The following is a 14,918-nucleotide window of genomic DNA, read 5'->3' as shown; positions in this document are numbered from 1 at the left end:
CAGTACCGTGCTGTTTGGCATACAGGGGAATTGGCAGTATATCTGCCTTTCTAGGTTTAGCTTGGGCTGTACATCTTTAGCTTTCTGTACATCTGTAGCTTGCCAGCCCTTCTTCTAGGAGAACCAACCTGAGCAACTGCCAGAGATCACGCTTCTGACACCTTCCCAGCTTTCTCTCCCAGTCCTCACACAGCCCTGGAACAAGTATCACCTTTCCCATCAACCTCGGTGAGGACCTGAGGCAGCAAGTTAGTGCTGTACCGTGGTGCCCGGACGGTGAGGAGTTGAACCTGGGTCATCCCAGGGATCTGTTAAGGTTGAGTGGGTGCAGGTGGGTTGCTAAGCCAGACGTATGACCTCGGGGCATGCCTCCCTCATCCGTCTGGAATGTGGTGGCCTCACTGTCTGGTCACGTTGAAGCCCTCTTTGCAGCCAGGCTGGTGGGTGTGGGTGAGCTGCAGTGGGCTCACATGGAGCCACTGTACAGAAGGTCCCACACAGGGGTGTGTGTGCAATGAGGGATGACAGGCTTTCCCCCAGTGAGGATAGATAGGATGATGACAGATAAGATGGGACAAGGAGCAGACAGACCTGATCCCACCTGGCACTTTACTGGGCTCTAAGAGCTCCTGTACCTCCTCTTCCTCCTCGTCCTTCTCCTCCTTTCAGATGGAAATAGTCCAAAGAAATCAAAAGCTAGGTGCTGGTGGCTCTTGCCTGTAATCCTAGCTACATAGGAAGCTGAGGATGGGAGGATCAGGCCTCTCAAGGACAGCCTGGGTAGAAAAGTTGTGACTCCATCTCAATGGGAGAAAAGTTAGATGGATAGTATACACCTGTGATCCCACTGAGGACAAGAAGCCAAAAGTAGGCAGATTATGGCTCAGATACCCTATCTTAAAAATAACTGATGAAGTTGGGCATCCCTGGCTCACACTTGTAAAACCAGTGACTTAGGAAGCTGAGATCTGAGGACCAAGGTTCCAAGCCAGTACAGACAGAAAAGTCCATGAAATATTTTTTGCCAATCCTGGGGCTTGAACTCGGCCTAGGCACTATCCCTGAGTCTCTCTATGCTCAAGGCTAGCACTCTATCACTTGAGCCACAGCACCACTTGTGGCTTTTTCTGCTTATGTGGTACTGAGTTGAACCCAGGGCTTCATGCATTCTAGGCAAGCAGTCTACCACTAAGCCACATTCCCAGCCCAAGACTCTTTATCTCCAATTAACTACCCCAAAAGCCAAATGTGGAGCTGCTAGTAGTAGAGCACTAGCTTTGAGCAAAAAGAAGCTTTGGGAAAGCTCCCAGGCCCTGAGTTCGAGCTCTAGGACCAACAAAAATGAAATCAGAACTGGAGGCATGGCTCAGTGGTATCACATCAGTCTAGCAAGTGTGAAGCCCTGACTCCAAACCCTATAGTAACACTAAAACAAGAGTGAAAGCCAGGCGCTGGTGGCTCACGCCTATAATCCTAGCTACTCAGGGGGCTGAGATCTGAGGATTGCGGTTCAAAGCCAGCCCAGGCAGGAAAGACCGTGAGACTCCTATCTCCAATAAACCACCAGAAAACCGGAAGTGGCGCTGTAGCTCAAGTGGTAGAGCGCTGGCCTTGAGCTGAAGAGCTGAGGGACATCGCCCAGGCCCAGAGTTCAAGCCCCATGACCGACAAAAAAAAAAAACAAGAGTGAAAAAGGAAGGAAGAGAAGGAAGGAGAGGAGGGGAGGAAAGGGGAGATGAGAAGAAGAGAACAGAAAAGAAAAGAAACCTTTAAGAGACATGCAGGATAAAACTATGAAAGGCTACTTCAAACTTGGGAAGACAAGTTCTTCAGGAGGAAGACCAGGTATAACTTAAAGCCTAGGGCATGATGCACACAGTGATCTTAGCACTCAAAGGCTGAGGCAGGAGGGTTACTGTTCAAGGCCAGCCTAAGCTACATAGGTAGTCCTTGTCTCTAAATAAATAATAAAAATTTTTAAAAGAGCTAGCTCAGTGGTAGCATGCTTGCCTAGTATGAGATCAGTCCTGGGTTCAATCTCCAGCACCATCTCCTCCTCAAAAATAAGAGTAGATGTAACTTGGTATGGCAATGGAAGAGAAGGGTTCTTGATTTTTTAATGAGCACAGTTCAAGACACAAGGTATAACAGCGCATCACAAGAGTAAATCATGCTATTTTTTTCCCTGGGGAAAGTCTGTGGTGGCAGTAATGGAAGGTAGGTTGGGGTCAGACAATAGGGGCTCTTGAAACCCAGGTTAAGACGTGTGGGCTTAATAGACAATAGGGAGCCATCAAAGATTGTTGAACGAGAGAAGACCTTGGGGAATTCTTTCACTGTAAAACACTAATCTGTTGGATGTAGGTAGCTCAGGCCTATAAGTCTAGCTACTCATGAAGCTGAGTATTGTAGAATCATGGTTCAAAACTAGCTACCCAAAAAAGACTCTGAGATTCCAAAATAACTACCAAAATGCCAGTGGTAGAGTGCTAGCTGTGAGCAAAGAAGTCAAGCAAGTATGAGGCTCTGATTTCAAGCTCTAAGACCAGTGTGCATACGTACATATATAAACTAATATGCAGTTGTGAACAAAGCTAGACTTAAAATATATGTATGCATGGCATATACATGTATACATACATGTACGTCTCCAGAAATGTGAAAAGCAATTGCAATCTTATTTTGCATTTCTCTTATGATGAAAGAGGCTAAGCATATCACTGTATATTTACAAAGCAATTTGCAGGTCCTCTTTTGGAAACTTTTAAAATATCCTTTGTGCATATTTCTGTTCAATTGTGGATGTTTTTCATTCTGACTTGTGGTTCCTCTTTAGCTATTAAGAAGAGTAGTCCCTTGCCTGTGATATAAGAGGCAAATGGTTTTTCCTACTTTTGTCATTTGCATGGACTTTATTTAGGGAGGACTGTGTGTGTGTGTGTGTGTGTGTGTGTGTGTGTGTGTGTGTGTGTGTGTGTTTGTCAGTCCTGGGGATTTAATTCAGAGCCTGGATTTTGTCCCCAAACATTTTTGCTCAAGGCTAGCACTCTACCACTTGAGCCACAACTCCACTTCCAGGTTTCTGGTAGTTAGTTGAAGGTAAGAGTCTCATGATCTTTCCTGCTAAGGTTGGCTTTGAACTTCAATCCTCATATCTCGGCTTCTGGAATAGAAAGGATTACAGGCATGAGCCACCAGCGCCCAGCAAGGTGGGGCTTTTTTATGAGCATATTGCTTCAAAACAATTACATATTGACACAACAGTTACCACCCTGCTCTGTGTACTATTTCAGGAGATCTTTGGATGAAGGTAACAAATGGCAGCCAGGCTTCACATCAGGTCTTATAAGGGATGCAATGGAACTGGTACATTGAGCCTAGGAATACCATCTTAATGACAGGTTGCCTCGAGGTGCAGATCTGTACCTGTGATGGAGCTGTTAGAAAGCCAGGTTTCAGATGATGCGGTTCTCAAGGCAAAGCTGTCCCTCGGTGGAGTGCCTGTTCTGTGAGGTCTCTGTCATCAGAGACTTTCCAGCGGGAGCTGGATGAGTTCCTACAGGAGAAGCAATGAATCAAACTGGCCTCGGCCACTTCAACATCTGTGACTTGATTTAAAAGGATAAAAACCAGAGAGCTTGGCTGGGAAGGTGGCTCAGTGGTAGAGTGCATGCCTTGCAAGCATGAGGCCCTGGGTTCGATTCCTCAGCACCACATAAACAGAAAAAGCCGGAAGTGGTGCTGTGGCTCCAGTGGTCGAGTGCTAGCCTTGAGCTGAAGAGCTGAGGGACAGCGCCCAGACCCAGAGTTCAGGCCCCATGACCGGCAAAAAAAAAGAAAAACAAACCAGAGAGCTTGACTGATTCACTTAAGTCTGCCCAGCACAAGAGGATAGGAGCTCGGGTCTCTAGAAGTCTAGATTCTAAATCTAGACTTCTCTCCACTGAACCTCTTTTCCTTGTTGAGTAATTAAACACATTTCCTGCTTGACTTAGTGTGAATGTTCCTTGTAGAATTAAGAGTCTGGAGTAGACCAACAATGGAATAGGGAATAATTTTGGTAAGTACTATACCAATATTCTAGACAAGGTTCCGTGGGCATTCAGAGGGATGAAGATTCGACCATGAAGGAGGAATCCAGGAAAGCGTCACAGAGGAGGTGACATTTGCATGGGTTCTTGCTGTAAATATAAGAGAACAAAGGGCAGAAGAAGATAATTTATATATTCCCCCCACCCAGGATTTTCAGAAAAGAAAACTCCAGGTAGGCCATAGAGGAGTTGGAAGGGAGAGAAAAGCATTTTGAGCCAAGAGAATGGCATAAACAAAGCTTCTGATTCTTGCAAGATCATCCTGTCTTCAGATACCCAAGTTAGGGTTGACAGGGATCAGTGTATGGGCAGAAAGTAGGAGGTTATATTGACAAATCAGCTTTTGAACAGGAGACCTATGAAGCTTCGGGGTGAATGGGGAAACAGTGTTGGTGTGCATGGGTATTCCACAAGCTTAGCAGCCTTGTCTTCAAAGCTGTGTTGCAGACTAAGAGTGGGAGGAGAAAATGAGCCATAAATCGCCAGTTCCTCCTGTTCTGCCCAACACTGCAGAGCCCTAGTCTCCCAGGCTCTCTAGTCCCACGGCTGCGACCCCAGCTAATCCAGCCTCCTGGCCCATCTGACACACACTTCCACTTAACATTTTGTTAGCGACTCTATAAACGAGCTCTCCCTGACCTTCAGTCCCTGGCTAATTGCTGGTTTCATGTACAAGACTAGCTTAATTTTACGTGATAATTACCTGAGAGTGGCGATACATATGGCATTGCATGTTTGAAATGTCAGGCCTGGAAAACTACCAAGTGGCCATAGTCAGGGGCAAAGGGAAAAGGCAGTCAGGGGCTAGAAGAAGGAAAATGCCCAGTGTAGGCAGAGCTCGCCGATTCCTCAACTGCCACAATATACCCAGGCCACAGGCTAGAGGCACAGCACAGGAATTTCCCAGAAGCAGGAGAGCATGTGCACATCTTCCAGGATAGGCCAGGGGCATAGCTCCTACACATTCCCACTCACCCTTTCCATGAATGCTAAGTATGTACTGCCTCCCAGGCAGTGTGTGGACTCTTCCACACTGGCTCAAACTCCACCCCATCCAGGATAGCTGGACACAGGTAGGAGATGCTATAGTCACTGGAGAAGCCAGATCCAGGAATGCTAAGTGGCTGCAGTTTGTAGCACAGTCCCTCTTCAATAAAGAAGTGGTGTTGAGCCTGGAGCCAGTGGCTCACATGTATAATCCTGGCTACTCAGGAGGCTGAGATCTGAGGATCACAGTTCAAAGGCAGCCCAGGTGGAAAAGTCCCTAAGACTCTTCTCTCCAATTAGCCACTAGAAAAACTGGAAGTGGAGCTGTGGCTCAAAATGGTAGGGTGCTACTCTTGAGCTAGTATGTGTATGTGTGTGTGACACGTGTGTGTGTGTGTGTATGTGTGTGTGAGAGAGAGAGAGAGAGAGAGAGAGAGAGAGACTGGGTGCCCTGCAGAGATTAGCTCAGGTTCTTTTTTTTTTTTTGTGGGTCCTAGGGCTTGAACTCTGGGCCTGAGCACTGTCCCTCAGCTCTTCAGCTCAAGGCTAGCGCTCTACCACTTGAGCCACAGTGCCACTTCCGGTTTTCTGGTGGCTTATTGGAGATAAGAGTTTCACGGACTTTTCTGCCTGGGCTGGCTTTGAACCATGATCCTCAGATCTCAGCCTCCTGAGTAGCTAGGATTACAGGCGTGAGCCACCAGCACCCTGCTAGCTCAGGTTCTTATATCCCTATTCTTCCAGGGAACAGGGAAAGGCAGGCAGGCCTAGAACTAGGGAATAGAGGACAGCCTTGGGAGGTCCCTGGGTTGAGGCCCAATACCCCACCACACACACATACACTCCAATGCACCCAGGCCACATATTCCAGGAAGAAACACAAAACCCCACATCAAGGCGAGTTCTGAAAGGCCCTCTCCCCTCCTCCCTCACAGGATTGTGGACTCCTGAGCTGTGTTGGAGTAAATTACTTGCTTAATGAGATTTCAATTAACAAAAACAAATTAAAATCACTTTGGTAATTAAGCGGCTGTGAACCTTGCCAGCAACTCTCCCTCAGACCTCTGAGTTCCACGGGGAGGGAGCCAGGAGTGGGGAGCCAAGGCTGGGCAAGGAACTCCTATCCAGGATTCCACCTCAGAAGCCACCAAGGAAGCATGGCTTCCTGGAGCTGCAGGGGACCGGAGGGAGGCGGCCTACACAGCTGGGGAAATGGACTCTACATTTCCATTCAAACCCAACCTCCGGGCCTCTGATCATATAAAATAACATTTATCAAAAGGAATTCCAGGAAATGGAAACAGAGGGTTTTTCCCCCTTGTTGTTGTTTTTTCTTTTTGCTTTGTTTGTTTGTTTGTCTGTCTTTGGGAGATTAAAGGGGGGCACAGAAATGGAGGGACAAAGGGTGAACAAATGCAGCAGTGGTACTCACTAGATACTATGTTGAAAATGAACTATACAACTTGTGAGGGGGAGGCCAGGAGGGAAAAGCTGGGAGAGAACAAGGGAAGAGGTAACATTGCCCAACAAGAAAGGTACTCATTACCTGACTCAAGTAACTGTAACCCCTCTGTACACCACCCTTATAATAACAATACAAAATTTAATGAATTCCAGACAATGCAGGGGACTCGTCTAGTCCTGCAGCAGTGTGAACAAGGGTAGGTTAGCCAGCCTGTCTTAACTGCGGGGCCTCATCTGTGAGATAGAGATCCTTGGATTATGTCTATAAAAGTATGGAATGCATCTAAGGAAGGTCTGTCCCTCTGCAAAGCCTCATACAGTTTTCTAGTCTTGCAGTTTGCAGTCCTGAACTCCAGGTGCAGCCCTGATTCTCTGAGTTACTTGAATGAGGCTCCCTTAGAGATGAACTTCCTCCACGTTCCACCCCACTCAGCCTCTCTTCTCTTTCCACCAGAGCCGATAGCTCAATTCTGAGTGCTCTGCAGCTTGCTCAGTACCTGTCACCTGGAGAACTAAGACTTCTGTCCTTGGATTGCATAAGTAACCCACATTCATCCACTTGAGAGGTCTGGAGAGGTAAGGAGGGCTGGTATCCTTGGCTCCATTCCACGGAGGAGAACAATCCATGTAATGACTTACAGGTAGCTGAAACAGAATGATGCCTGCTTCCCTAGCAGTGGGAAGAACCCTCAGTCCCATCCATTGCTGACTTAACTGTGAGTTAGCTCAGCCTTTCCGGAGGGCCACTTTTCCACATGCAGCAGAAGCTTGCTAATGGTCATTCTCTGGACCATTCCCCTTCTCAGAAGAATTTCCCTTAAGGAAACAGTCTGAGATATATATGCAGCGTTTGCAAGAACGTCCATCCCAGCATTATTTGCTATGGCAATGAGTTGGAAGTAATCTAAGCATTCAACAACCAGGTTAAACACATCACAGGGCATCCACGTTCTGAAAACATTTGACCCAGAGAAAGCTTACATTGAATGCTTCAAAAAGCTTAGCATAGTCTTAAGCTTTTAATAATTTCAGAAGTTTAAGTGCTCCAAGTTTGTACATACCTAGATGACTGTGATTCCAAGCTAGCCCAGGCAGAAAAAAAAAATCTTTGAGACTCCATCTCTAATTTACCAAACAAAATCGTAGGCTAGAGACAGGGCTTAAGTGGGTAGACCGCCAAGAAAGCTGAGCAAGAGCATGAGTTTCTGAATTCAGGCCTTTTATCAGCACCCCCCCTCCCTGCTTCCCTCTCTCCACCCCTCCCCACCACCTACAAACATACACAAAGTATCATGTGTATATTTCATTATTTAAATATCCTTTACACATTTTGTCTGATGAGGTTTTAATAGGAGTTAGGGTATAACTCAATGGTAGAGCACTTACCTGATAGGTATTAAGGCTCTGTGTTTGATCCTTAGTATCACCAAAAATAAAATTTAGTTGAAGTCGGGCACCGGTGGCTCATGCCTATAATCCTAGCTACTCAGGAGGCTGAGATCTGAGGATTGCGGTTCAAAGCCAGCCCAGGCAGGAAAGTCCATGAGACTCTTATCTCCAATAAACCACCAGAAAACCGGAAGTGGCACTGTGGCTCAAGTGGTAGAGCGCTTGCCTTGAGCTGAAGAGCTCAGGGACAGTGCCCAAGCCCAGAGTTCAAGCCCCACGACTGAAAAAAATAAATAAAAAAAATTTAGTTGAAATTTAATTATTAATAGTATTATTTTTCAATACCAGAGGATCAAACCCAGGCCCTGACACATGCTGGGTGACAGATCATGGTTTGTTAATGTCCTCAAAAAGACCAAAACAGGGGGTGAGGATTTAGCTTAGTGGCAGAGCATTTGCCTCGCAAGTGCATGGCCCTGAGTTCCTTCCTTGGCTCTGTGAAAGAAAAATAAAACTGAAAGAGGAACATAAAATTTTATCATTCAAGATTCTCAAAGTTGAAGGAAATGTATATGATAAACCTAAGTAATTGTGGTCTTAAGTGATTTATTTTGTTTCTTTTGATTATGTTTATAAAAAACAAGTTGTTGGTTTTTTTTTTTGGGGGGGGGCTCTGGTTGTGGAGCCTGAACGCTGGGCCTGGGTGCTGTGCCTCAGCTCTTCAGCTCAAGGCTAGTGCTCTACCATTTGAGCCACAGCGCCACTTCTGGCTTTTTTCTTTTTGCTTATGTGGTGCTGAGGAATCGAACCCAAGGCCTCATGCATGCAAGGCAAGTGCTCTACCACTGAGGCACCTTCCTAGCCCACAAGTTTTATTTTATTATAATAAGCTTATTATAATTTTATTATAAATAACATTATTATTTATAATAAACATATAAAAGATAATATAAATGCAAATTTCTTTCTTTCTTTTTTTGTCGGTCATGGGGCCTGAACTCTGGGCCTGGGCACTGTCCCTCAGCCCTTCAGCTCAAGGCTAGGATTCTACCACTTGAGCCAGTGCCACTTCCGGCTTTTTCTGCTTATGTGGTGCTGAGGAATTGAACCCAGGGCCTCATGCATGCAAGACAAGTATTCTACCACTGAGCCACCTTCCCAGCCCCAAATTTCTTTCTTTTTAATATGTTCATTTGTTTTAAGAAACAGGCTGACCTAAACGCATGGTCCTCTTGCCTCAGTCTCTAAATGTTGAGAAACAGATATGCACCACTGTGCTATATTTGTTTTGGTTTTAAGTTTGTAATATATTTATGAAGTTATTGAAACAAAAACATTACTAAACCTTTTTTGACACAGCTATATATATTACATATGTATATGTTTTACATGTAACATGTTTTATTTATGTATAAATGTGTTTATGGGTACACACACTAAATGCTGTTTTTCTCTACAGCAATAGAAATTACAGAGTTGGTTTTTTTTTTTTATCTTATGTGTTGATTGGTCCCTTTATGCAACAAACCCCTTAGCATCCATGAAGAACTGAAAAGAACGGGATGGATTGAGCCAGCCATCAGGAACTTGCTGCTGGCATGAGATGACCAGGTGGCTACTGTTGGGGGGCCTTGGAGGGGAGCCTGGGGAACCCATTACAGTGCAAGGAGTGTGGGGGTCTGCAATAAACATTTATTTCCTTATAATTGGACTAAAGTAAAGCAATTTATACATATTTTAATGAATCCCGAGGGTCCTATAGTTAGTAACGGAGCTAAAAGTAGACCTAACAGCCTTCTGGCTCCCAGGCAAATGATACTTTTCTGTTTTTCTTTTGGGGTTCAGGATCAAATGAATGCTAGGCAAGCCACATACACTGAGCTTGTGTGTGTGTGTGTGTGTGTGTGTGTGTGTGTGTGTGTGTGTGTGCTGGTCCTGGGGCTTGAACTCAGAGCCTGGGTGCTGTTCCTGAGCCTTTTTGCTCAAGGCTAGTCTATCACTTGAGCCACAGCTCTACTTCCAGCTTTTCAGTATTTAATTGGAGATAAGGGTCTCATAGACTTTCCTGCCCAGGCTAGTTTCAAACCATGGTCCTCAGATCTCAGCCTCCTAAGTAGCTAGAATTATAGCTGTGCATCACTGGCGCTGGGCTGATTATTATTATTTTTTAATCAGATACCAATATTCTGGGAAATGTAAAGACCATCTCAGTCCTGTGACAGGCTCATGTATGGAGGAAGCTTTCCTCACACTGCTTGGGCTCCACGGCTGCACTCTCCCTAACAGCTGACTTCTTTTTTGTTGTTGGTGGTGGTGGTTGTGGGGCCTCAACTCTGGGCCTGGGTGCTGTCACTCAGTTCTTCAGCTCAAGGTGAGCGCTCTACCACTTAAGCCACAGCGCCACTTCCAGCTTTTTCTGCTTATGTGGTGCTGAGGAATTGAACCCAAGGCCTCATGCATGCAAGGCAAGCACTCTACCACTGAGCCACCTTCCCAGCCCTGACAGCTGACTTCTAGTGCAGTTTCAATCCCTACCCAGGTTGCTCTGCCATATAGGAACCATCCAGCCCAGGGCAGACCTTCACATGCTGTTTCTTCTCACTCCATGAGTAGTGCCAACCTTGCAGGGTCCTTTCCTTCCACGCACCCGCCCTCAGCCCCTTTGCCTCTTTGTCCAGAGCAGGGGAGGGCAGAATGCCATCTTCCAGACACACCAGCCAAGGTATCTCCTGGTGGAGAAGCTGCCTGCATCTCCTCTGTAGACTTTGTGTATCATATTTTGTGCTGATTTCAGACAACCCAGGGAGGAGGACACAGAGTTGTACTTTCCAAGTAGCTGGCAACCCTTAATCAATGTTAATTGGCTCTAATTAGCATATGTTAATTAATGATATTTACTACAAATTAAAGGTATGAGTGCTCCCAGAGGGTTTCCTGTTCATCCAATTAGTGCCAATTAGTTGCAATTAACACGTGTAAATGAGATTCCATTGAACCCAAAACAAACAGCACAGAATCTTTGGATTCCCTCCTGCACCTTTTTACTCAGCCAGGGGAGCTGCAGGGCTCAGGGCGGATGGGCTGGCAGGGGATGAAGGAGTGGGAGCAGAAAAGAGAAAGGCTACTGGCCTGACCTGGAACAAGAAGTTGACTCTCCGTGAACCAAGGAAACAGAGACAGAAGAGCCCACCCAGTTTAACCAAGCAAGCCTCTGGCCTGCCTAGTTGTTACCCCTGACTACCTGAAAAAGATCTCCCTTGAAGATCTCCTGGCCTAATACACTCTGGAAAGTCTGAATCCCCATCCCTTAGGTATCTCTAGATCTGCCAGGGCTTAAGCTAGTGCATAGCACATAGTAGGTGCTCAGTAAAATGGGACCAAGTTAAAAGTTGGTTCTTTGGTTAGCTCGGTTGGCAGAGTGCTTGCCTTGCGTGCACAGAGTTCTAGGTTCCACCCTCCAGTACTGCAGGGGGAAAAAGAAGATGAAGAAGAAAGAAAATCACTCAGTATTCTCTTTTATATAAGTCTTCCCAAGGGGTCTGCCGAGGAGCAAGATGACATTAATATCATCTCTACAAGTCAGGCAACAATGGTTTACGCCTGTAATCCTAGCTACTCAAGAGACTGAGATCTGAAGATCACGTTTCAAAGACAGCTTGGGCAAAAGTCCATTAGAGTCTTATCTACAATTTAGAAAAAAAGCCTGAAGTGAATCTGTGGCTCAAGTGGTAGAGTGCTGAATTTGAGCAGAACAAAAAAGAACAACAACAACAAAAAGCAAAAGCTCAAGGCTCTGAGTTTGAGCCCCCACTGAGAGAGAAAGATCTTACTTCATTGCTAATGTGGTCGTTTTCTATTTAATCAACTATTTTCTCTTTGTTCAACTACAGTCTGAGGCTCAAACCTCTATCATGATAGTACCTGGAGTAAGAAACATGCCAGGGTTGGCATGTTTCCCATAGTCTCATTGTCCAGAACCTTCTGTAAAGCTGTGATGTAACATACAGCTTCCACAAACTTGCTAATTCCTAATTCTTTTTTTTTTTCTTTTTTTATCTTTTATCAGTCGTGGGGTCTGAATTCTGGGCCTGGTCACTGTCCCTCAGCTCTTCAGCTCAAGGCTAGCACTCTACCACTTGAGCCACAGGGCCACTTCCGGCTTTTTTCTTTTTGCTTATGTGGTGCTGAGGAATCAAACCCAGGGCCTCATGCATGCAAGGCATGTGTTCTACCACTGAGCCATTTTCTCAGCCCTCCTAATTCACTTTTGCAATACCAAACTTTTCCATTAAAGCTAACATTCATGTTTTTTTTAAAAAAAATTCATGCTATCTCTGTGTCTAGCACTGTACCAAGGGCTCAGGTTCAGTGGTGAACAGTTGTGGTGAACCTTTGCCCTCCCTGGTATTCACAGTCCGACACCTATTGTTACCCTCACAGATAGGATCTTGGTTTATCCAGAGTGAGAGACTTGGATTCCTGTCCCAGTTCTGTCTCTCAGCAACTATGTGTGACAATTATTTAATCTCTCTGGGTTTGTTTATTTAGTTGTGTCATGGGCCTAATAGCACCTGTCTTAGAATCATATTATTAGAAGAATTAAACTTCCTTCCCTGATTCACACCTTGGCAGCCCCTTTACAGTTTATACCAACCTCCCAGTGAATTCTAACCACCCCAACGTAGTGTTATATAACTGGGGCATGGAGGAAATGGTTTAAGAAAGGAAAGTAAGCCAGGCACCAGTGGCTCACACCTGTAATCCTAGCAACTCAGGAGGCTGAGATCTGAGGATCACGGTTCAAAGCCGGTCCAGACAGGAAAATCCATGACACTCTTATCTCCAATTAACCCCAGAAAACCAGAAGTGGTGCTGTTGTTCAAGTGGTAGAGCGCTTGCCTTGAGCTGAAGAGCTCAGGGACAGTGCCCAAGCCCAGAGTTCAAACCCCATGACTGATACCTCCCCCCCCCCCAAAAAAAAAAGAAAAAGAAAGAAAAAGAAAAAAGAAAGAAAAAAAAGGGAAAGTACTTCCTGGGTCAAGTAGGAGTAGAGTCCAGACCTCTGACCCCTTGTGGCACATTCTTCTTCCTCCATGTGAGCTTTCTGAGCTATGACAGTCATGAATGGAATCCAGAAAGGGTCCCCTCCAGTTGGTCAAGAGTAGAGATTAGCCTACTCTTGCAGAGACCTAAGATGAACCTTTGCATACCTAGGCTCCAGAACTCTTTCAGCTTAAGTTATCTCCAGGTCAGAGACACCAGGACCTATAGCTTTGCACCCTTCCCCGCACTTCTATTTCTTGGCATGTATCCTCAGGCAGGGCATTTGCTCATTTCTGATTGCCTCGCTTTCTCTTTCTATAAAGCAAGTGAATTGGCTGAGATGGCATTTAATGTGCTCTAAGACTTGAGGTTCTGGGATTTCTAGATGACCTCCACTTTTACAGTATATACTTCAATATTCTCAGCTGATAAGTAAACTAGGGATGGCCCATTGGTCCCGCCCACCCTCAGTCCTTTCCTGTCCTAGGCTGGCCTCCCAGATACTGATGGTAATTATCTGAGGGCCAGACTTGGTCCACCAAGTCTCAGGAAAATATCTCTCTCACTCTGATCAAATCCAAATTTGGAGGTGGGTGGGAGAAATGGAATAGATGGCATTTAATAAAAAAGGGTCATCTTTGGAAAGATAGCAGAATAGAGCCTTTGGGGGCTCAATATTTTTCCCCTAATCCTGCACTCCACCCTCCTGGGCAGGGGCAGGACTGGAAATAAATAGAAAAGACTCTGTTTACTCACTGTGCTTCTTTCAAGCAAAAACAAAACCATGTTGTTGGATGCCTACCAAGAGCCAGGCACAGTACTATGTCATTTGCATTCTTTTCATTTGAGCTCTATAGTGTGTGTGTGTGTGTGTGTGTGTGTGTGTGTGTGTGTGCGCGCGCACGCGCGCGCTGGTCTGAAGCTTGAACTCAGGGCCTGGGCGCTTTCTCTGAGCTATTGTGCTCTAGGCTAGCACTCTGCTACTTGAGCCACAACTCCACTTTTGGCATTTTGGTGGTTCATTGAGAGAAGAGTCTCATTGACTCTGTTTGTTTTTGTTGGTTGTGGTGTTTGAACTCAGGACCTGGGCACTATACCTGAGCTCTTTTTGTTCAAAGCTAGCAGTCTACCACTTGGAGCCACAGTGCTGCTTCTGGTTTTCTACTGGTTAATTGGAGATAAGAGTCTCATGGACTTTCCTGGCCAGGCTGGTTTTGAACCACAGTCCTCAGATCTCAGCCTCCTGAGTAACTATGATTACAGGGGTGAACCACCAACACCTGGCTGAGTTCTGTATTTAACTCTAGGTATGTGGACACCTTGTCCTAGGCCTGGCTGGCTTTGGGAGAGTGGACTAGCCAATGCTGGAAAGTGGAGAAGGAATGCGTATTTTGTGTTCCCAATCCAGCAGACACACATTGCACACAGCCTTCTCCTCCTCCTTGGCTGATGGCTACACCATCAGCCGGGGCAAGGGGCAGATCTAGAGAAAGCAGATTGCTACTGAAACCATCAGAAGCTCAAGAAGCTGGGGATATTGAATGGGGGCACATTTTCAGCTTTTAAGACTGGAAAGATGACCTCCAAACTAGCAATTCTGGGCACTCAGGAAACTCTACAACACAGAAAAGGAACACTGGCAATGTGTCTGCTTTTTATTCCACTAATGCCTCTTAAGAAGCGATCTCTCTCTGTAAAGCCAAAGTTCCTGAGATGAGGCTTAACATGGCCACTTTGGGGGAAAAAAAGAGAAGAATCAGCTTCAGGAATGTAACAACAGAAAATAATTAAGGTCTAATAAGGTCAGTGTTCCACCTTAACACCTTTTCAGTTCCAGTTAAAACCTCTACTAATTTGCCAAGAAAAACCAACCTCACTCGGGTCTTATTATTTGAATCACGTTCTGTCTCTTAATTTAAACGAGAGACTCACATAAGGATTTTT

This window comes from Dipodomys ordii, unplaced genomic scaffold (genome assembly GCF_000151885.1).
Source record: "Dipodomys ordii isolate 6190 unplaced genomic scaffold, Dord_2.0 Scaffold19, whole genome shotgun sequence".
In the NCBI taxonomy this organism is placed as follows: Eukaryota; Metazoa; Chordata; class Mammalia; order Rodentia; family Heteromyidae; genus Dipodomys; species Dipodomys ordii.
The sequence above is the reverse complement of the archived record's forward strand: the minus strand, read 5'-3'. Positions refer to the sequence as shown.